This window comes from Diceros bicornis, chromosome 23 (assembly GCF_020826845.1).
Source record: "Diceros bicornis minor isolate mBicDic1 chromosome 23, mDicBic1.mat.cur, whole genome shotgun sequence".
NCBI lineage: Eukaryota > Metazoa > Chordata > Mammalia > Perissodactyla > Rhinocerotidae > Diceros > Diceros bicornis.
Genome location: NC_080762.1, coordinates 6,263,273 through 6,288,670, shown reverse-complemented (window position 1 = coordinate 6,288,670; position 25,398 = coordinate 6,263,273).

Below are 25,398 nucleotides of genomic sequence, written 5' to 3'. Positions count from 1 at the left end.
AAGCAATGGGAAGCCTATTTTAATTTTTTGAGGCTTCTAAATGAAATTGGGGACACTTTACTGCCTCTTTAAAAGAAAATAATTACATGATTAAACATATCAAATTGGGGGGTGTCAGCAGTCTTGCTAGTGAAATGAAACCAAATCTGCTTCTCTCTCACTCAGCTTCCCTGCTTCAACTGCCCTGAAATTCCTAATGTAAAATTAAGCAAGTGAAAAATAGGTAAACTTCTGAGATAATTTGAAATTATAATGGCCATTCTGGGGAACCTCTGTTTCAGACAAAGTGACCTTAAGTGGACACCCTTAAAAGAGAGGATTCAAAACCTCTCACAATGGAATGCCATCTTTTATTAATATGCAGAAACTTCTGAAAGACAAAAGTATCCTTATAGCAAAAAGAAAAGAATCTTTAGTAAAAAGTCCTTGGCCATCTGAACAGGGCCATCTGCCAAGGAGCAATTTGGATCCAGCTGTAGTTTTTGAGCTTTGTCCCTGAGACCTGGCTAAAATTTTGAAGATCTCTGTTTGTGTCTGTCTCTCTATATATTTGTCTGCCTCCAGATGATATAATTTCTAAAGGATCTCTATTTAATTGGTTTGAAGTAAGTGCTTATGTAAATTATTTCTAAATTTAATAGAAACTAGCCCAGACGTCTTTGAATTTAACATGCTATAAAATGGTCTTTGGTAAATAAAAGCTTGTTTAAGTTTGTTGGTTTGGTTAAAATAAACATGTTCTCAGAGTTATCAATATTGGATATGATACAAACATGTTATCTCTGTGACAAAGTTTGTCAGTAAAAAATAATAACTTAGAATAATAGCTGATTTTGTCTGATGTCTCATGAGGGTTTTGTAGGCAATCTAAATATGATTTTTGGGAAGAAGTAAACTAAATAGATGTGTTGTGGTGTCTGTACTTAAAAGAACTTAAGATGATGGCTAACTGATTTAATGTCACCTGAAGTTTTTGTGAGTAACCAAAACTTAATTGTTGGGAACAAATGATTTAGATAGATGAAAATGGGTAAGAGTGTTGGAGAGCAATAATTATGTTTTATGGCCTGTATACTTGAAAAACAGCTTCCAAAATCTTTTTGGTGACTTAAAACTTTAGAGTTTTGCCAAGTTAAATTAAATGATGAAATTTATTGAGTATCTAGGTCATTTCCACATAAAGTAAAATATTAGTAATTGATTACTGGGTATATATTTGTCTGCCTTGATTTCTTATCTCAGAGAAACTGAAAGATACTTAAGTTTATTAATAAACATGTTCTGTGCCGTGCTGGGGAATTTTTTGTGAGAAAACACATATATTTCTAGAAAGTGTCTATCTGAAAAAGAGTAAAATGTGTGTTTTCAGTGATGATGGTATAAAGAATAGAGATATTTTTGTTTGTTTTGTTAAGAAAGATAAATTTATCGCAAAGTACTGGGAAAGGAAAAAGGAAAGAAGGCATGGGACAAATTCTGAATGTAAAAAGCAAGTGACAGAAGATCTGAGGATTTTGATCATGGCTGAGTTGCCTAAGATTAAAAAGAACTCAATTAAATGAACGAGTTTTAATATCAAAAGCAAACTGGTGCAAAATTAAAATTTGGCTTTCTCTCTGTTAAAAAGGTAATTTTGTTGAACTTTTGATCTGCTCTGGCTAAAGAGGTTATTTATAAAGTATTTTTCTTTACCTTTGAGTAGGTTTACCTAAAAGAAAATCTATGTTTTGTTAAAATAATTTCCTATGTTCTGAAGGACTGAGATCTCTCTATTAAGTTCTTTTTTTTTTTTTTTACTGTTTAACTCTCCGTTTACTTTTGACTGTTTTTGTTGTCATCTTGATTGAATTGATAACTAGACACTGTTTACAAACTTCCCCCCAAATTAAAGTCTTTCTTTTGACTTAAAAAAAGGAAACTTTAAGAATTTCCAACCAGCCCTGGGACTTCTCAAAGAATTTATTCTCTCTTTCTATAAAGGGGAAGACATTAAACTAATTAAACATATTTGGTATGTTAAATTACATGGAAAGCATTGTCAAATAAGTGATAATGAACTTTCCCAGGTTAGATTGTGTGGGTAAATATTATTAATCTAAGTGTTTAAAAATTATATAACATTCCTAAAATGCTGATCTGTCCTGGTTATCTGTCATAATACTAGTTATTATCTTAAAATGCTATATGTCACAGAAGTAGCCAAATTTCTTTGTCAACTGCCATTTTTGAATATTTTGTCATTTGCAGACAGTTGTTTTACTGTGATGTTTTTGCAGATGTGTTTCATCTTCAGAGAGATTAGTAGAAAGGACTCTGACATTTGCTCTAATATAGAGGTTTCTGATAAACTTTCAGATTATGAAACTGAGCTGGATAAGAAATTACAAAACTGTAATGTAGAAACTGATGGCCTCATGAAACTGTTAACAGAAGATCAAGAGTTGATATCATGGGACTGAATGAATTGATGAGGATGATTATAATTTTCATGAACTTTTCATTTGAAATATTGCTCATTTTTTAATGAGCAATGAGTTTTTCCAGATTAAGGAAAGCTTTTTCTCTTTTCTCTTAGGAAACTATGACTTACATCAATTTGTAAGTAGAACTGAGGCATTTATCTTTTCCTGCCTATCTGATCCCTCTAGAATTTAGAAACTCTTGATGAATGAATATTCTTATATTCATGGCAATATGGTTGTTTGCATAAGTTCAATAAAAATCTGTTCTCCTTATAAAAGGACACAATTGGAAACACTGGTTATATTACCAAAGCCTTGACTGGAATGTCATATTTGAGAAAACATGCATAGGCTCAGATATGACCATACAGCTTTTGAGGAATGACGGTTGACTTTATGAAACAAAGCCACTTGGAAATATTAGCTTGGTACCTTGCTTACAGGGTTCACAGCAACCTTACCAGCTGAGTAAAGAAGATCACTTCCCTGGCAGGTACAAGGAAACTCAGGATATTTTGGGGAACCTCAAGAGAAGAGAGGAATTCACCCAAATCTGTAGGTATTGCAGGTGGAGTCTGATGACAAGTTCTTGGCTTGGCTTTCCTGGCCTCAAGAGGCCTTTAAAGTTCAATCTGAGATTCCTTATAAAAAGTTCCAGCAAAGCAGATTTAAAAGAGCCTATATGATCAATTGTTATTCTTGCTGTACTTATGTAAATAATGGGGCCAACTTTATTGAAACTAGACTTATTTTGCAAACCAATGAGTCTTAATTTGTCTATCTTTGGTAAAAATTAGGGTGATTTTGAGAGAAAAATTGTTTCAACAGAATCTATAATACACTTTGTGGATATAAGATTCTGGTTCTGTTCATTTTCTTTGAGGTTTTTGTTTTCTACCCGTAAGCTGGACTGGATCCTGAATTCTAGTTTCCTCAAATCTCTGTTACAGATCTCCAAATCGTTTTCAATTTTTTTCCATCCTTTTCATTTGGAATCATTGAGAACTGAGACTACCCTTTTTTCTGAAGCCCTGAAAACTGAAGCTGGATGACTTGATATAAAACAAAGAGAGAGAACCATGATAGCCCATGTTTGGACAATCCTCATCCCTGTTGCTGTGTAAGCCACTCAAAAGGTTTACCTGAATGCCTGATGACATCATTGGAGACATTATAACTGCAAATGATGCTTCAACACTGACATCTAGAAATCTTCTTGACTGGCTGTCCTCTGGGCTCAGGAACTGGTTAATAATTTGCTCCAACCATTAACCTTGTTTTTCTTTCTGTTCCTCTATAAATGCTTCTTATTAAATACCTGATTACTTACTTACCCCATATAAGCCTAACTTTGGGAGACCCTTACTATGTTCTAGAGATGATTCAAAAGACCTGGAGGGAATTTGAACTAAGGAACTAGACACTGTCAGATGTTCCCCTGCACCATCTTTGTTGTGGAGACTGGGTCCTATTAAAATCATGGAAGCACAAGATGAGACCATAGGAGAAACACCACAGGGAACATGAACCATGCTGTAGAGAAGCATCACAACCTGGATTATCCAAACCTTGACTGGCTTCATATTCTAGACACTGACTTTTCCAAATGGACGAAAAGAACCCCTTATAGACCACAAGTTGTTGTTCAGAACACAGTCTTCTAAAGATAAGTAATAAATGACTCCTAGGTTCTTCCCTTACTTGTTTGACTATTAGACAGCATCCTACTTGACTACATCAGATTTCACCTGAGGTCCCAGGCCCTAACCTTGATTGGTTTACAGGCCTCTTCTCCTGGACTCCCCAGGGATTAAGGTCTATTGTGGAGGGGATACTAAGATTTGGACTGTCTATTTTGCTAATTTGTGTGATCTTCTATGTAATCATAAAATGTGAACTTAAGTGTTGTTGCAAAGCCATTGATCAGAATACTGAAATATTAGTCATGCAAAGCATATCTCGATCTTCCCACCTAGTACCCAAAATATTTTAAAATAAAGATAGGACAGTTTCATTCCTCTGACTCTGATCTTCACACTTTCACAGCAGGAAGCAGCTGGAGTCGTCTTTGCCCCCATTCCTCAAGATTGAGGAATGATCATAAGACAGTGGGAATTGAAACTGAGGACAAAGGAGTTAAAATTTCCCTGGATTAGGATGAAACCATGCCTGTACCCACAAAGGTTAAGGTGGAAAACAAAGTAACCAAAGTTTCTGAGCTTGCCTTGCAGAATAGCAGGAGGACCACTTTTATAAAGAGAGTAGCTGGCTGATAGTCCTCCACCTGACTAAGCATCTCACAGGAGCGTTGAGAAGCTAAAATCACTGATTGGTAAGCTTTACACTTCACAGACTAAAGATTCATCAATGCAACAATTGGAACACCCTCCCTGAAATTGCACATGTGACCCACGAAGAAATATGAAATACAGTTGCCTCTGCGCAGAGGACTCTTAGAACTTCAGCACCCAAGGCCACATACCACCCCCCATCCCGTCTTACTCTCACAATACGCTTTGGAAAAATGCTTAAAACTGCACATAGGCAAGCCAATCAGTAACCAGTAGAAAAGAACGACTTGTTAGCAGAAAATTTATGTCCTCTGCCCAAACTATTCCTTTGATAAGGAAGTATCAAAGATAAGGAAGGTAACTGAGATTTTCTTAGATTCCTCAGGAATGTCGCCTTCAGTAGATCTGAAACCTTTTGTCTATGGAGAAGGACCCAATGGTCTGTGGTCATCCATCACCTGACACTCCTGAGACCTCTCCCCAACCCCACTTGCCTTGTATAAGTTGTTTCCAAATCAGTTCCCCTTTAAGATGGTTTCTTTTTTAGGATGATAGTCCACCATCTTCTGATTTGTTAGCTTATCGCTTATTAAAGTTCTTTCTCTGCCAATGCCTGCTTGGCCTTTTATCTTGTGGGAGCAGATTGAGCCCTTGCTCGGTATTAAACTGGGTCTGTGGTCCTATTTCCACTTCCTCTAGTTAAGCCCTACTTATCTCTTCATCTTGGGTCAAGCATCACTTCTTCAGGGAATCCTCCTCTGACCATATCCTACTTCTACCACAGATTGATTCAGACTCTGCAGTTATATAATCTAGCCTCTTATGTTTTTTCACCATAGTGTTTATTACAAATTTTTGTTATAACTCTCAGGACTTCCTTGTGCCTGTGAGTCTTTGTGTGGGCTGATCCTCACCCTGGAACACCATCCTTCTCATTCTTTACCTCACTAACTCTTACTGGTTCTTCAAGATTTCCTCAGGCATCATTTTCCTTCAGGAAGTCTTCCATGACCCCTGTCCTGGTTTTTTTGTATGTAGGGAGAGAAGCCCACTCAAATTAGATGATGGCAAAAAGGAGGGGCATTCTTTCAAGAATACAACAGATAAAATCCAAAGACAGTAAGTAAGGTAGAGCTGAGCCCCACGGTTCTGGGCTGGGCTGAGAATCAGGAGGTCACTTCATGTTCCCTCCTGACTGCTGCTCTCAAGTGTCTGCTCCCTGCTTCCCTCTCTGTCTGTACCAGATTCCTCTGCTGACTCGCCTTGCACACAACCCAACATGGTCTCCCTCAGCTGCTCGTTCTACATTACGACTTTCCAGCTATGTCTGATGCAAAATTCTCAAGTGACAGAAAACCTCACAGCTCAAGCCAGAGAAAACTTTGGTCTCAGCAGAGTCAATGGATGGGCAGGATTTCTGGGAGGCATCTGTCTCTGAGCAAATCAGTCATGACTACAGGGGCAGGGCCATGTCCCAGGATATGTGGGCCTGCCCCGTCTAGCAGCTCTTGGGGCAATAGGTTTTCTAAAGTGGACTCTGGGAGGCATAAGCAGTGATGAGGGCACTCCAATTTGGGATTGGTACCTTTCAGTGGGCTCCCAAATATTGTGCTGCCCTTTCATAGCTTTCAACATATTGTAGAGTGATAAACTATTAAGATTTCATCTCCCGGGCCGGCCCCGTGGCTTAGCGGTTAAGTGCGCGTGCTCCGCTACTGGCGGGCCCGGGTTGGGATCCCGGGCGCGCACTGACGCACCACTTCTCCGGCCATGCTGAGGCCGCGTCCCACATACAGCAGCTAGAAGGATGTGCATCTATGACATATAACTATCTACTGGGGCTTTGGGAAAAAAAAAAAGGAGGAGGATTGGCAATAGATGTTAGCTCAGAGCTGGTCTTCCTCAGCAAAAAGAGGAGGATTAGCACGGATGTTAGCTCAGAGCTGATCTCCCTCACAAAAAAAAAAAGAAAAAAAAGATTTCATCTCCCTTCCTCACGAGGCTAGCAGCTTCCTGTGATCATGGGCCATCCTTGTTTTCCTTCTTTATCCCCAGTGTTTCTAGTACAGCCCTTGGTATACTGTAGGTAATCAATAAATGTTCAGGGCTTGGTGTATTATTGGCATTCAGTATGAACATTTTCAATCTATCTTCCATACTAAATATATTATTTTGGTAACTATATGGTAATTAATTAAATATATTTATATGGTAATTTCTTGCCACTCAGATCTGGAGTCTTAGAGCCCAAAGTCTCTGTTTTGTTTTCTCCATGGAATAAACCTCCAGTTTTCTGCTGACAAGGGGGGAAGAGACAGTCACCAGCTGCATGGAGTTGGGGAGGGTTTCTGGCCCTCTAACTGCTTCTCAAACAGACTCAACCAATTCTCCTGTTTTTTAGTCTACCTTCCTGTCCTCTAACAGCAGTACCTGGAGCAGCCCGTTTCACACATAAATCTGCTGCATCTTGGCCTTTGTCACTTCTGGTTTAGGGTTAAACTTTGGTCTACTAAAAGCAGTCATCAAGTGTCCTTCCCTTTTTCCATCTAATGTTGTGTTATTCTGGTCGTCTCTTCTCCAATTCTACTTGCCCTTGTGGATTTATGCCTTTAAAAAATCATTGTTGTTTTATTGTGGTTTTGGGAGAAAGTGAAAGTAAATGTATGTGTTTAATCCATCATCTTTTCCCAGAATTCCCTGTTTGCATTATTTAATTTCATTTTTATTTTTAAAAATCAGCTTTATTGAGTCATATTTTATATACAGTAAAATTCTTTGATTTTAGGTGTACTAAAATGCATTTTGACATATGTATACATGCAGTCATGTAACCACCACAGTCATGCTATAGAGCATTTCTGTCACTCCAAAAAGTCCCCTGGTGCCCAATTGTAGTCAACACTGAAATGCTTTTTGTCATTGTAGTTTCACCTTTCTAGAATATCACAAAAAAATTCTTTATAATATTCCCTTATCCTATTAAGATTTGTAGGGTCTGTTGTGTTTGTGTCATCTGTTTCATCCACAATATTGGGAATTTGTGACTTCTTTCTTTTTTTCCTAGAAAGTCTAACTAGAGGTTTATCAATTTATTAAGGTTTTCAAAGAAGCATCTTTTGATGTCATTGAGTTTCTTCACTTGTTTCTGTTTTCAATTTCATTAATTTTGGTTCCTCTCTTTATTATTTTATTCCCTCTGCTTATCAAAATTTAATTTGCTCATCTCTTTCTAACACAGTGATTTGAGACTTCTTTCTTTTCTAATCCTAAGTATTAATGTCATAAAATTTCCTGTGAGTATTGGTTTAGCTGCTTATTACAAATTTTGATACATTGCGTTTTCATTTTCATTAAGTTAAAAATATTTTCCATTTTTCTTCTTTGACCCAAGAGTTTTTTAGAAGTGTGCTATTTAAGTTCCAAATATTTGAGATGTTTTTTTATTTTTAGGTTGAATCTGTTGTGTTCAGAGGACATACTTAGTATGATTTCAATCCTCTTAAATTTATTGAGGCTTGTCTTATAATCTATATTAGTTTATGTACTATGAGCACATGAAAAAAGGTGCATTCGCTGTTGTTGGGTGGAGTTTTCTATACATGCCAACTATGTCAACTTGGTTGATATTGCTATTTAATTCTTCTATATCCTTACTGATTTTCTATTTGTTCTATCAATTACAGAGAGGAATGTTGAAATCTCCAAGTGTTATTGTAGATTTGTCTATTTCTTTCAATTCTGTGAGGTTTTGCTCCAAGTGCTCTGTTATTAGTGCATACACATTTGGGATTGTTAGGTTTTCTTGATAAGCTGGTCCTTTATCATAAAAAAAAGTCCTTTATCTTTGATAAGTTTTTCGTTCCAAAAACTACTTGCCTAATATTTGTATAGCTATGCTAGCTTTCTTTTGATTAGTGTTTGTGTGATATATCCTTTTTTTTTTATCCTACTTGTCTCTACATGTAAAGTGGGTATTCTTGTTCACAGCATAAAGTTGGGTCTTGCATTTTTATTCAATATGAAAGTCTCTCTTTTTAACTGGAGTAGTTGTAATCCATTTGTTTTTCAGGTCATTATCAATATAAGTAGATTTAAATCCACTGTGTTATTTATTTTCTATTTTCTATCTTTTATTTTTTTTCTTTTTGTCTTTTGTGGGGATTAATTTGAATAATTAATTATGGTTTCATTTTATCTCTATTATTACCATTTTAGCTGTTTGTTTTATTTTACTAGTGATTGACCTAAGGTTTACACTATACATCTTTGAACATGACACAGCCTATCCTCCAATAATTTTATACCACTTCACATATAGGGTATGAACTTTACAACAGTAAATTTCCATTTCAAGCTCCCATCCTGTGTCGTCATGTCTTTTACTTCTGTATATGCTGTGAACCCCACGATAAATTGTCACTAGTTTTGCTCACATAAATTATATTTTAAAGATATTAAAATGAGAAAAAATTCTTTATATTTACCCAAGTATTTACAATTTCTTGTACTCTTTATACCTTTGTGTAGATCTAAATTTTGGTTTGGTATTATTTTCCTTCTGCTGAAGAACTTCCTTTAATATTTTTTGTAGCGTAATTCTGTTAGAGTATATCTGGGATATACTCTGTCATCTTAGTTTGTCTGACTATGTCTTTGTTTTGCCTTTATTTTTCAAAGATATTTTTCATTGTGTAAAGAATTTTAGCTCGACAAGTGGTTTTTTTTTTTTCTCTCTGTGCTTTGAAGATGTTTCTCCACATTTTCTGGCTAGCATAGATTCTAACAATAACTCTGCTGTAATTCTTTTGTTTGTCTCCCCTCTGCATATAATGCATCTTTTTTCCCTGGCTGCTTTTAAGATTTTTCTTTCATGCTAGTTTTCGGCAATTTGATTATGATGTGGCTTGGTGTGGCTTTCTATGTGTCTATTCTGCTTGCTATTTGTTGAAATTCTGGAATCTGTGGGTTTACAGTTTTCTTTAAAATTCAAAAATTTTATTCCATTTATTCCATTATTTTGTTTCATTATTTGTTCAAATATTTTTTTCTCCATGTCCCCTTTTTCCTGGAATTCTAATTATGTGTCTGCTAATTACATGTTCCTCAGGTCCCTGATGCTTTGTTCATTACTTTTTAGTCATTTTTTTCCCCAGGGTACTTATTTTGGATAGTTTCTGTTGCTGTGTCTTCAATTTCACTGCTTCTATAGTCTGCCGTTTTTAATAACCTCAAACCTATCCAATGTATTTTTCTTTTCAGATATTGTATTTTTTTATCTCTAGAAGTTACATTTGGATTTTTTTTTTACATTTTCCATTTCTCTCTTCATCATGCTGATGTTTTCCTCTAACTTCTTTCATATATGGAGAATATATATAATAGCTATATTTATATTTATATAGTACCATAATGTTCATAATATGCTATTCTATGTCTCCTAAGTGGCTACTTACAAAAAAAGAAAGAAAGAATTGATTTGTTTGTCATATTTTAAAAAGCCCTTATCTGCAGTTCCATCGTCCCTGTCATCCTGTTATTTCTGAGTCTGTTTCTACTGATTGGTTTTTCTCATAGCTAAAAGTCATATTTTTCAGCTTCCTTGAATGTCTAGTAATTTTTCACTGGATGTTTGACATGATGAGTTTTATATTGTCTGCTGCTGGATTTTGTTGTATTCTTTTGAATTGTGTTGGATTTTGTTCTGACACACAGTTGGGCTACTTGGAATGAGTTGGATCTTTTCAAGGCTGACTTTTAAGCTTTTTTAGGGTGAATCCAGAGAAGACTTTGGTCTGGGTGTATTTTAACTTCGTTGCCAAGATGATAATCTTCTGAGGAATCTACAGTGCCCTGTGTTTTCCAAGATTTTTCCACTCTGGCCAGTAGGAACACAAACAATTCCCAAACTCTTAACGGCACCACTCTACACATTCTCAGGGCATTCTTCCTCTTCTCTCTCTCTCCAGTTCTTTCTTATCTGGTAATCTTCCCCACAGATTGTGGCTGTTTTGTCTTCTCTGCACACCAATATTTGACTCTTCAATTCAGTGACACTACAGAGTTTGTTTGAGTTCCTCCTCCCTGCTCTGTGGCCTCAAAACTGTCTTTGGGTTATAAGCCAATGCAAACATAAACATCATTTTGTTTGTGTCTCTTACATAAAGGATAGCAGTCCTTAGTTGCCTGTTATTCAATATGAAAAAAACACATTTCAAAAAATATGTTTTGTCTAATTTTATTACATTGCTAAGTTAGTGTTCCTTTGATTAGCAATTCTCCTCTTATTAGTGAGGGCGTTGCTTTGAATATTTTCTTGGCCGTATGCTTTTCCATTTCTGGTAAGTAGCTATTTAAAAAAAGAGAATTGGGTTGTTTGTTTTTTATTAAAGTTTAAAAATTTTTAAATGTCGGGGCCGGCCCCGTGGCTTGGTGGTTAAGTGCGCGCGCTCCGATGCTGGTGGCCGGGGTTTGGATCCCAGGCGAGCACCTAGGCAACACTTCTCCGTCCATCCTGAGGCTGAGTCCCACATACAGCAACTAGAAGGATGTGCAGCTATGACATACAACTATCTACTGGGGCTTTGGGGGGAAAAAATAAATAAATAAAATCTTTAAAAAAAAAAATTTTTAAATGTCATTAACTTTAAATGATTATAAAGCTATTTGCATATTAAGAAAGATAATACTTTATTGCTCATACTCATTCATTCTTTCAAAAAATATTTGTTTGAAAGGCCAGGAACTATGAATTAATTTTTGATAATCATGTATGTTTTCTTCATACGCATTTGTGGGGGGGTTTCTGGTGTATGTGTTTACATTTTTATTTTTTAGAAGTTTATTGTGGAATAACATATGAGATATCCCCTTTTTATCCTGTCTTTCCAATATTTTGGTTTCAAGCAGCTTAAAGTGTAGAGGGGTACGAAGCTTTTCTCCCCCGATTATCCATATTTATGAGAATTAACAAATCTGTCCTACACTGGGCCAGCCCTCAGCCTCTGATGCCCTGGATGACATCACCAGCATAGTGAGGAAGCATACATTCTTATTCTTAGGGGTCCATAGCTGCAACATTCCTCCCTATCTCCTACCACTATGGCATCTTTGTAACAAATTTTTCCTGAGATGGGTGAGAAGGAAGGCCATGTACTTGCCTAAGCCTTGGTGCTCTGTGTCCACTGATCATATCTAACCAGTTTTGATGACTACATCAATAAAACAAAATGGAATGTACCCTACTGGTGAATTTAAAAAAGTCAGGATCTTTCATATATATGTATTATATATGATTATATACTTGTAAGGGTATAAATGGGTAATAATTTTGAAAGGAATGATGAGTTTTCTTTTTTTTTTCCCTGAGTGATCTGATTTCTGATCAACTAGAATTATCCACCTGCCTCAGAGCCAGGCAAGGAAGATAAGGTAGGGAGACTTGGCTTTATTATGCCAAATATACAAAGATAAAAGAACTGTTATTATCAGCTTCCATCTATAAAAATATAGTTTTAATACCTAGCAAAGCAATAATTTTCAAAGCCAACTGTTGTTAAGAGAGAAAATGATTTCTAAATTTCTTAAGCTCCTACAAACATTTTAAGAGTGAGGCCTGAAAGACTTGACTATTAAGTTGACTGTAAACCATGAAATATAGAACTCAAGAGGTGATGTATGAGAAGTCCCTGCTATACCAGAATGAAAGAAAGTTGACTCTTTGGCTCTGAGGAGTAAGGAAAGGAGAAAACTGAGAGCATTAAGGGAAGCCTTCAGTTCATCTTCATTAGGATGGCTTTATCTTTGTGAGCTGAAATCCTGGGAAGGGGGTAAGTGTTAGGTAGGTTGAAGAGAAAGTCAAAGCAGTGATGCTTTTATCCTGCTTCCTGATTGGACCTCATGGAGGAACTGTCGGCAGAATGCTCCCCTCATCAATATGGAGGGGCTCCTTCCAAATAAAAAACAGCTACATTGTGTGGCTAGGCAGAATCTGAGGTAGAACTCTAAAGCTTTCATTGGTTCTCCTGTAGCAAGGGAGAAATCCAGAAGTTCCCACATGCCTTTTGGTTATGTGGAAGGTACCTGAGTTGAGAGCCAGTAGAGTTATACTGACAGCCTTATAGTTAAAGATGAGGTGACCCTAACTCAGAGGGCCAAATATGAAGAGCTTAGACCATGGTTGGATGGAGGAGGCGGCCATACTTGGAAGTGTTTGCATCCCTACCTTGAGCTGAGGTAGTTTAATTAACTATAATGGATTCCTGAGTCTTGTTGGAGCCAAGAAAACAAGTCAGACATTTACCAACAGTGCTTCAGAAGACACAAAAGAAAATTTCCCAGGGACCATATCAGACCAGACACTGTCGACATAGATCAGCAGGGGTCCAAAAAACAACCCAAAGAGAAGCAAGCCAATGCAGGGCCACTCTCACATTGCCTCAAGAACCCTGTCCACCCCCTGCCAACAAATATCTTGGGGAGCAGAAGTACAGGAGCAAATAGAAAGAATAAGCACAATTACCCCCAAACACTGAGTCACCCAAAAGACACTGAAAGGGATTGAGATAATATGACCTAGTTCCCTCCCCTCACCTCAATCTAGTTACCCAGTGAGAATAGGGCTTAGAAGAAGGCTGGCTCATTTATTCAATATATACAATTAAATATACATTTAATATATATAATATTATTATAGGATAATAATAATACATTACTATCTGAATAATAACGTGTAAATTTGTGTCTTTTCTACATATATTTCCTAAAATTTCAAGAGACTTCCAAAGAACACACACAGTGCCCCAAATAAGGAAGAGTGAATGATCTTTTAGTAGCAATTTGTTGTCTCAGATGAAATTGCCCATGGAGACCTCACAATGCTTAGAGAGTTCCAGTGGTACATACGGCACTAAGAGGCTGTAGTGGACATTTGTTGTTTTTACTGTCTATCTTTCTTTGTTCTGGAATAACACACTAATTATATTGGGGAAAAAGTCCCTTCCTCATACCTTAACTCAGCTCACACATGTGTGGATCTTTATGTTGTACCCCAGTCACTGAGTTACCCCAAAGATCTAAGTGGATTAAGATAGTATCATTTAGCCTTTATAGAGTAGACTTTGGCATAGACAGGGAATTCCAAGCCTGGAGTTAAAACAAGACTGATGGAGAATTTCAGTGTTTTGCAGGCACACCTGGTATACTCCTAGGATAGAGTTTGCAAATTGAGAGCTTATGAGTCAATCAGTCCCTCAGGTACATTTTGTTGGCCTCCATGGTATCTATCTTTAAAAATGTTGACTCAGTTGCTAATATTTAAAAATTTAAACAAACATCCAAATTTCCAGCATTTATTTAAAAGTCTGGATGGATTTCCAGCTATGTTAGTGTGAAAAGATTTGCAAATCCTCTCCACAAAATGAAAGTATAAAAATGGACAGGGGCCAGACCAGTGGTGTAGTGGTTAAATTTGGCATGCCCTGCTTTGGCAGCAGGGGCTCGGGGGTTCGGATCCCAGGCACAGACCTACACCACTCATCAAGCCATGCTGTGGTGGTGACGCACATATAAAGTTGAGGAAGATTGACAGATATGTTAACTCAGGACCAATCTTCCTTAAGCAAAAAGAGGAAGATTGGAAACAGATGTTAGCTCAGGGCTAGTCTTCCTCACCAAGAAAAAAAAAAAAAGGACAGAATTATCAATAACAACCATTTCAGTGTTTCGTAATTCAACCACAGGCAGACAAGTTGGGGAGCATTTATTCTTGAATAACTGCTGGGTGTTGAATAAGAACAGTGGGAATCTGTACCCTGTTGCGATGAGAGAGGTGGACTTGATTTGGTGGCTTGATGGTGATGTGTAAAAATGACAAAATTGGTAGGAAACAGCAGGAAAAATCTGTAGCTGTAAGTCCAGGAAAGTACTAAAAAAGAAAAATTCTCAGGAAAATAATCAAAATCCAGGGTTGTTATAACATATTACCTAAAGTCCAATTTCTCTTTTTTAACCCTAGAATAACATTTTTCACTGTACCTTTTTGTACCTTTTGAATTTTATACCATGTGGATGAGGAAAGTGGTGAAGATGTGGAATGGTCACTGCAGATAGGGGAAAGGGACCAGGATCTGGTCAAGTCAAGGATTTTCAAAGAAAGCTGGAGCCCAGTGGAGGCTGAAGAGCAGGAATATCCAGTGGCACCAACGTGTAGGAAAGTGGGATTTTGTGGTTGCTATTTCTTCTCTTAGCAGGATGCAGAGGCCTGGTTCTAGGACTAAAGAAGGAAGATTGTGGGATTAGTGCAAGGATGGGCTTTGTTGATGGGGGAGTTGAGATGGCTGGTGAGGTCATCCACCATACGCTCCAGCTTGAGAAATAATAATAATGTATAAGAGCAAACACATGTACGGCATTTGCAGTGTGCCAAGCACTGTTCTAATTGCTTATACTTATTAACTCAGTTAATCCTCACCACAATCATTTTAAGTAGGCATTATTGTTATCCTCATTTTATTTTTTTAACAATAATGAGGATTTTATTTTATTTTTTTTTGTCAAAGGAATTAACAAACATTGAAAATGTTTGTAATGTTCATCGTTGGAAAGTGCATAGTGAAACAGAGGTATATTGGTGGAACAGATAATTGGTACCTTCTTGTGGGGTTATAAATTTTGCAATATCCTAAGATTTTAAGTGTGCATATCATTTGATATATCTACTAGACTTCCGGGATTTTTTATTTTATTTTATTTAGGTTGTATTGGTTTATGACTGAGTAATTTCAGGTGTAGGTTATTATATATCAGTTTGTGTATAGACTGCGTCGTGCTCACCACCAAGAGACCTGTTTTTATCCATCACCATATATGTGTGCCCCTTTACCCATTTCATACAACCCCCACCCCCTTCTCCTCTGGTAACCACTAATCTGTTCTCTTTATCTATGTGTTTATTTTCCACATATGTGTGAAATCACATGGTGTTTGCCTTTCTCTGTCTGGCTACTAAAGTGATATAACCAGTATCAATTCATTTATGAAACAGAATCCTTTATCAAGTTAAATACAATGAAAAAACTAAGAAAAGAAGAAATTTCCCAGATCAAAGTGGCTGTCCCCATACATAGCCTACCATTCCCAGATATCCCACTTCTGATAAGTGAAGGCTAATCAAAAGATCAGAGGAAAATGGTATTTCTCACATCCCAGAGGCCACCTAGCCTATCACAGCGGTGAATTAGCCTAGTGTTGGAATGCTCATTCATAGTTAACTCCTCACAGCCCTGGATAAGCCTCATATCGACACACTCCTGCCTCGAATAAGCCATGAACTGTCACCACATGTACTTGTGAAATGTGAGCCATGGGGCATGCCTAGTGCCTGCCTGAGCATGTCTGGCGGGGTCAGTCGCCTGTCTGTGGCCTCAGTCTTGCCACTGGGCCAAGCATTTACCATGACAAAGGTGTAATGACTTGGGAAGGTTTTGGTTGGGTAGACAGGTCTCAGGTATTTTGAATGAATGCCATGAAGAAGGGGTTACTTCCTCAGAAGTTTTTCAGGTAACTAAAAATCTGAACATGAAAGTTTCCCAGAGAAATAGAAATCTAAAGAGTGGGCTGAAAACAGAAAGAGGTTGAAATTCTGACACCTAGAATTCCTCCATTCCAAGGAACGTCAGTTTTTAGGAGAGGAGTGATGCTTTGCCAGTCCATGCAGTCTCTGTTGCAACAGTTCAACAACGCTATTGAGGCCCCAAAGTATCCATAGACAATATGTAAACAAATGAGCATGGCTGTGTTCCAACAAAACTTTATTAATGGACATTGAAATTTGAATTTCACATAATATTTCCATGTCAAAAAATATTCTTTTTTTTCCCTAACCATTCAAGAATGTAAAACGATTTGTAGTATATAGTGGGCACATACAAAAACAGGCAGAGGGGGCTGGGTTTGGCCCATGGATCACAGCTTGCTGACTCCTGAGCTAAATGACTCTAAATGAAACACTACCAGCTTTGTGTCCTTTTGCTTCTTCCCTCTCTCTGACCAGGTCATTACTATAAGAATTTCTATGTAACATTTGCATCTCAGCTAACAGCTCTTACATGTAAAGTATCTGATATAACAAAAGTCAATACAACTCTCTAGATAATGAAAAGGAATTTGACTGTATAAGTGCACAAGCCCATGTCATGTAGCAACGCTTGTGAAGAGAGTCAACTTTACTGCTTATTATTTGCAGTACAGTTTCCATTGGAGCAGTGGAGATTCCTGTGATCTGTTTTCCACAAAGCACAGTATTAATTTTGCTTTTAATCATTCTGTTGTTTCCGGTCTGTGCAATAACCCTGCTGAAGGAGGTCAGAACCACTAGAACACACTCTATCTCCTCTGCAGCAGTGAAATACGAGTAATTTCCCATTCCCAAATCCTGTCAACTCTAATTCTAAAAGAAGTTTCACAATTATGCATTCTATTTAGGTTAAAACAAAAAGTGAAAATGATTATTGCTCAGAAAGGAACAAACTTTGCAGCTTGAAATAATGAATGTTTTCTTTTTTTTATTTTTATTTATTTATTTTTTCCCCCAAAGCCCTAGTAGATAGCTGTATGTCATAGTTGCACAGCCTTCTTGTTGCTGTATGTGGGACGTGGCCTCAGCATGGCCGGAGAAGCGGTGCGTCGGTGCACACCGGGATCCGAACCGGGCCGCCAGCAGCGGAGCACGCCCACTTAACCGCTAAGCCACGGGGCAGCCCCGGAATGTTTTCTAAAATAGGCTTGGAGTTGGTCTCCTTCCCAGCCTGTAGTTCAATATTTCCAATACGAACCAGGAATGTCCTCCTTCAGAATCGTGTTGGCCCCATATCAAGTCTACTATATGGGACTCTGGTGAGGTTGGGGGTAGGAGTGCATGGAAGATGGAGGAAAAGGAGGTCAAAAAAAATCTATACATTTAACAGGCACCCCAAGTGGTTCTGATGTGCTTCAGTTTGCAGCCTGCTCTGGGACTTGACTCATAAGGTATAATTAAAGATCAAAATAAGTTTTTTTTCTTTTTTAGTCACTACTGCCAATAAATGTCTTGTCCTCAATCAGAAAAAGACACATTTAGTATTGTTGAGAAATTATATGATAAGAAAAAATGACATCTAATCCGCTTATATAATTAAAATAATTTTAGTGGGGGAAAAATCATACAATAAACAGATATTAAGGCAGTTTCTGTTTTTATTTCCTTGAAACATAGCTGGTGCAGTCAAATTCTTAAATGCCTAAAGGCACAGGGTTTAAAATAAAATACAAAGTAAGCTACCAGTGTTGTGAAAACATGACACCTCCCTAGTCAAGATATCCTAAACAGGACAAACTTGCTAACTATCTACAGACTCGGGCTATCATTTTGGATCAACTGTCTTTGAACCAGAGCTACTGTAGAACAGCTCACAGAAAGCATGATTTTCTACGATTGTTTCTTCCAGGACTTAATAATCTAAATTATGACTGAATAGTATAATTCTGGAAGGATAGACAATAAACCAATAAAAGTAGTTTCTTCTGCATAAAAAACCCAAGATGATTAGGAAAGAGAGTTTTTTTGTTTGTTGATTTTTTTTACTATATACCCTTTAATATTGTTTTAAAAAGTTTATCATTTGCATATGTTACTCCTTAAAAAACATTTTTTTAAGAAATATAGTATCAACAAAAAATATCTGAAAATATAAATGGAATAAACATATATCCATAGTAACTATAAGCTATAAGAAGAAGAAGACTAAACAGATGAATAGGTGAAACAGTTGAAGAATGTACAGATGTAGCAAAAGCAGTACTAGGAGGGAAGTTTATAGAGATAAACACCTACATTGAAAAATAAGAAATTTAAAATGAACAACCTAACTTTACACTCAAGGAACTAGAAAAAGAACAAATGAAATCCCAAGTTAGCAGAAGGAAGGAAACAATGAAGATTATAGCAGAAATAAATGAAATACAGAATAGAAAAACAATTTTAAAAATCAACAAAATTAAAATGGGTTTTTTAAAAAGATAAACAAAATTGGCAAACCTTCAGCTAGACTAAGAAAAAAAGAGGGAAGACTCAAGTTGATAAAATCAGAAATGAGAGAGAAGACATTACAACCAATACCACAGAAATAAAAAGTATAATGGGACTACTATGAACAATTATACCCAAAAAACTGCATAACCTAGAAGAAATGGATAAATTCCAAGAAAAATTCAACCTACCAAAACTGAATCATGAAGAAATAGAAAGTCTGAACAGAACTATAACTAGTAGGGAAATTGAGTCAGTAATCAAAAACCTTCCAACAAAGAAAAGCCCAGAACCAGATGGCTTCACTGGTGAGTTCTACCAACCATTTAAAGAAGAATTAATACCAATAATCCTCAAACTCTTCCAAAAAATTGAAGAGAGGGAACACTTCCAAAATCGTTTTATGAGATCAGTATTATCCTGATACCAAAGCCAGACAAAGCCACCACAAGAAAAGAAAACTACAGGCCAATATCCCTGATAAACATAGATTCAAAAGTCTTCAACATAATACTAGCAAACCGGTTTCAACAGCATATTAAAAGAATCCTACAGTATGACCAAGTGGGATTCATCCCTGGGATGCAAGGATGGTTCAACATATGAAAATCAATTAGTGTGATATGCTATATCAACAGAAATCAGGATAAAAATCACATGACTATCTCAATAGTTGTAGAAAAAGTCTTTGATAAAATTCAATAACCTTTCACGAATAAAAATTCTCAACAAAGTAGGAATAGAGGGAAATTACCTCAACACAATAAAAGCCATATGTGGAAAGCCCATGGCTAACATCATACTTAACGGTGAAAAACTGAGAGCTTTTCCACTAAGATTTGAAAGAAGGCAAGGATACCTATTCTCACCACTTCTCTTTAATATAGTACTGGAAGTCCTTGCCAGAACAATAGCAAGAAAAAAAATAAAAGTCATACAAATCAGAAATGAAGAAGCAAAATTCTCTGCATTTGCAGACAATATGATATTATATATAGAAATCCCTAAAGACTCCACACACAAAAAGAAAACTGTTAGGACTAATGAATGAATTCAGTAACGTTGCAAGATACAAAATCATCATACAAAAATCAGTTGTCTTTCTATACACTAATAACAATCTGTGAAAAGGAAATTAGGAAAATAATTCCATTTACAATAGCATGAAAAGAATAAAATACTTAGGAAAAACTTAACTAAAGAAGTGAAAGATTTGGGTACTGAACTATATAAAACTTCAATGAAAGAAATTAAAGAAGACATAAACAAATGGAAAGACATCTATGTTCATGGATTGGGAGAATTAATATTGTTAAAATCTCCATACTATGCAAAGAGATCTACAGATTCAATGCAATATCTATCAAAATCCCCATGGAATTTTTTACAGAAAAAGAAAAAACCATTCTAAAATTCTTATGAAACCACAAAAGTGTCTGAATAGCCAAATTAATCTTGAAAAAGAAGAACAAAGTTAGAGGCATCACACTTCCTGATTTCAAAATATATTACAAAGCTACAGTAATTAAAACAGTATGGTACTAGCATAAAGGTTGATTTATAGACCAATGGAACAGAATAGAGAGTCCAGAAATAAATCCACACTTATATGGTCAACTGATCTTCAACAAGGATGCCAAGAATACACAATGAGGAAAGAAGAGTGTCTTCAACAAATGGTGCTGACAAAACTGGATATCCACATGCAAAAGAGTGAAATTGGACTCTTATTATACATCATAAACTAAAAGCAACTCAAAATGAATTACAGACTCAAACATAAGACCTAAAACTGTAAAATTCTTAAAAGAAAACATAGGATGAAAGCTACAACATTGGTCTTAGTAATGATTTCATGGATATGGTACCAAAAGCACAGGCAACAAAAGGAAAAATAGACTAGTGGGACTATCTCAAATTAAAGAGCTTCTGCACAGCAAAGTAAACCATCAAGAGAGCGAAAAGGCAACATATGGAATGGGAGAAAATATTTACAAACGATATATCTGACAAAAGGTTAATTTCTGAAATATATAATGAACTCCTACAGCTCAATAGAAAAAAAACTCAAATAACCGAATTAAAAAAATAGGCTAAGGGGGCCGGCCCGGTGGCGCAAGCGGTTAAGTGCGCGCGCTCCGCTGCGGCGGCCCGGGGTTCGCTGGTTCGGATCCCGGGCGCGCACCGACGCACTGCTTGGTAAGCCATGCTGTGGCGGCGTCCCATATAAAGTGGAGGAAGATAGGCACCGATGTTAGCCCAGGGCCGTCTTCCTCAGCAAAAAAAAAAAAGAGGAGGATTGGCGGATGTTAGCTCAGGGCTGATCTCCTCACAAAAAAAAAAAAAAAAATAGGCTAAGGACTTGAATAGATATTTTTCAAAGAAGACATACAAATGGCCCACAGGTATAAGAAAAGATGATCAATGTCACTAAACATCAGGGAAACACAAATCAAAACTGCAATGAGATGTCACCTCACAGCTGTTAGGATGGCTATTAACAAAAAACAAAAGACAAGTGTTGGTGAGGATGTGAAGAAATTTCAACCATTGTACACTGTTGGTGAGAATGCAAAATAGCTCAGCCACTATGAAAAACAGTATGGAGGTTCCTCAAATAGTTCAAAATACAAATACCATATGATCCAACAATCCCACTTCTGGGTATTTATCCAAAGGAAATTAAAACAGGATAACAAAGAGATATTAACACTCCCTTGTTCAATGTAGCACTATTCACAATAGCCAAGATGTGGAAGCAACCTAAATGTCCATCAACAGATACATGGATTTTTAAAGTGGTATATATGTGTGTGTGATATACATATATATATCTATACACACACACACACACACACACACACAATGGAACTTTATTCAGCCTTAAGAAATATGGAAATCCTACAATATGCAACCACATGGATGAACCCTGAGGACAGGAAGTGAAATAAGCCCATCACAGAATGACAAACATTGCATGATTCCACTTATATGGGGTATCTAAAAGAGTCAACTCATAAAAGCAAAGAATAGAATGGTGGTTTCCAGGGGCGGCAGGGAGGGGAAAATGGAGTTGCTAATTAATGGGTATAAAATTTCAGCTACCCAGGATGAACAAATTCTAGAGATCTTCTGTAAAACATTGTACTTATAGATAACAATACTGTGCTATATACTTAAAAATCTAGTAGGAGGGTAGAACTCTTGTTAAGTGTTCTTACTACAATAAAATATTTTTAAAAAGTTAAGAGTGACATCAGCATCATGGCTGAGTGAGTGCTTCCCTTAGACTCTCCCCCCTAAGATACAATGAAAAGGACATTCATATACCAACAGAGGATATTCACACACCACAAAAGTTGTCTGAGAGACCTATGCAATCATACATCTGAAGGTGGAGGTGCTGGGCCCCCAGAGGTAGTGAAAGGAGATAAGCATATCTCCTCTCCCTCCTGAATGGCAGTGGCCCTGGTACTGCATGTGGCTCTGAGAGGAGAGAGGGCATGGTGTTTCTCTGCAGGAACACCTTCACTCTCCAAGTTCCCTCACAGATTGTGGGAAAGCCCCACACAGAGGTGGCTAAGCTATTGCTGAGGTGTCTTCATCAAGCCAGCACCTAAGCAGAATAGATAGCCAGGGCATAGTGAGAAGCCCCTGGGATTGCACAGGTGAAAGAAAGAGCCCCACCCCCCACCTGGCACTCCAACTCAGCCAATTGGCCAGAGCACCCGTATGTATGATAGAAAAGCAGCAGCTGTGAGCAAGTGAGCCGTGGTTCATGGCGGGCTCAGAATACACAGCTCCACAGCCCAGTGGCAGCAGGTGGAAGCTGTGACCAGATACTATCACTATGCAGAGGCAGAAATCCACGCAGTCAAACAGTATGAAAAAATATATTAATACTCCAGACCAAAAGGAAAATGACAAGCACCCAGAAATCAATCCTTAAGTCACAGAATTTTATAATCTAAATGACAGAGAATTCCAAATAGCTATCATAAAAAAACTCAATGAATTACAAGAAACTACAGACAGACAGTTCAATGAATTCAGGAACTTCTTCACAAAAGAGATTGAAACTGTAAAGAAAAACCACCAAAAATGTTAAAGATGAAAAACACAATGGATGAGATAAAGAAAAATCTAGACTCTCTGAATAACAGAGCTGATATTAATGAGGAGAGAATCAGCAGGCTGGAGGACAGAAATATAGAGATGCCTCAGATGGAGGAGGAGAGAGAACTAAGACTAGAATGAAATCAAGAAATTTTCCAAGAAATATTGGACTCAATTAGGAAATGCAACATAAGGATCATAGGTATTCCAGGGAGAAGAGAAGGAGAATGGAGCAGAAAGCTGTTCAAAGAAATAGTAGCTAAGAACTTCCCAAACCTGGGGTGGGAGCTGGAAATACAAGTGAAAGAAGCTATTAGAACCATTAATTATATCAATGTAAAACACCTTCTCCAAGGCATATTTATTCACAAAATGGCAAAAGTTAATCACAAAGAAAAAATATTAAGGGCAGCAAGGCAGAAGAAAACAACTTGCAAATGAACCCCTATCAGGCTGTCAGTGGATTTCTCAGCAGAAACATTAAAGGTTAAGAGAGAGTGGAATGATATATTCAAAATTCTGAAAAACAGAAACATTCAGCCAAGAATTCTTTATCCAGTGAAAATGTGCTTCACATATGATGGAGAAATAAAAACTTTCCCAGATAAACAAAAGCTAAGGGATTGCATGACCACAAAGACCCCCTCCCCCCCACACAAGAAATGCTCAAAAAGGCCCTCATACCTTAAAAAAAGAAAGGACTTACAAAGCCTTCAGCAAGGAGATAAATAGGTAGACAAAATCAGAAAATTGCAGTTCTCTATCAGAACAGGTTAGCAAACACTTAATCATAACCTTAAAGACTAAGGGAAGGAAAACATAAAAAATAAATAGAATTTTGTCATTTTAACCACAAACTCTCAACACAAGATGGAATAAGTTGTGACAACAATGACTATAACTTAGAAGGGGAAGAAGAAAGGGATGGAATTGACTTAGTCTAAGGAAATAAGAGGCTATCAGAAAATGGACTATTGTGTCTATGAGATTTTTTATACAAACCTCATGGTAACCACTAAACAAAAAATCAGAACAGAGAAGCCAATGATAAAGAGAAAACTAAGAAAACTATCATAGTGAACTACCAAACTAAATAGGTAGTCCAAAATACATGGGACAAGAAACAAGGGAAAGGCAAAAGAACTGGAAAATGAGCCATAAAATGGCAGCATTAAGCCCTCATGTATCAATAATCACTCTAAAGGTAAATGGATTGAATTCTCCAATCAAAAGACACAGAATGGTGGGACGGATTGAAAAATAATACCCAACAGTATGCTGCCCACAGGAAACATACCTTAGCTCTAAAGGCAAACAGAGGCTCAGAGTGAAGGGATGGAGGACAATACTCCAAGCCAATGGCAAACAAAAGAAAGCAGGTGCTGTCATACTTACATTAGACAAAGTAGACTTCAAGGCAAAACAGTTAATGAGAGACAATGAGGGGCATTATATAATGATAAAAGCGACATTGCACCCAGAAGACATAATGCTTATAAATATATATGCACCTAACACAGGAGCACCAAAGTACATAAAGCAACTGTTAACAAACCTAAAAGGAGATATTAACAACAACACAATATTATTAGTGGACCTTAACAACGCACAAACATCAATGGATAGATCATCCAGACAGAGAGCCAACAAGGAAATTGTGGATTTAATGAAAAACTAGACCAGCCAGACTTAATAGATATATATAGAAAACTCCATCCCAAATCAGCAGAATACACATTCTTCTCAGTGTGCATGGACCATTCTCAAGGATGGACCACAGGTTGGGAAACAAGGCAAGCCTCAACAAATTTAAGAAGACTGAAATCATATCAAGCAGCTTTTCTGACCATAATACTATGAAACTAGAAATCAACCACAAGAAAAAAGTGGGGAAAGTGACAAATATTTGGAGACTAAACAACATGCTACTGAACAACCAATGGATGATTGAAGAAATTAAAGGAGAAATAAAAAAATACCTGGAGACAAATGGAAATGAAAATACACCATACCAAGTCATATGAGATGCAACAAAAGTGGTCCAAAGAGGAAAATTCATAGCAATACAGGCCCACCTTAACAAACCAGAAAAACTTCAAATAGGCAATCTTAAACCACACCTAACAGAATTAGAAAAAGAAGAACAAGCAAAGCCCAAAGTTAGCAGAAGAAGGGAAATAATAAAAATTAGAGCAGAAATAACTGAAATTGAAACAAACAAAAAACAGTAGAAAGGATCAATGAAAAAAAGAGCTAGTTCATTGATAAGATAAACAAAATTGACAAACCCTTAGCCAGACTCACTACGAAAAAAGAGGGAAGGCTCTAATAAATAAAATTAGAAATGAAAAAAGAGTAGAAATTACAAAGGATACCACAGAAATACAAAGGATTATAAGAGCACACTATGAAAAACCATATGCCAACACATTGGACAATCTAGAAGAGAGGAATAAATTCTTAGACT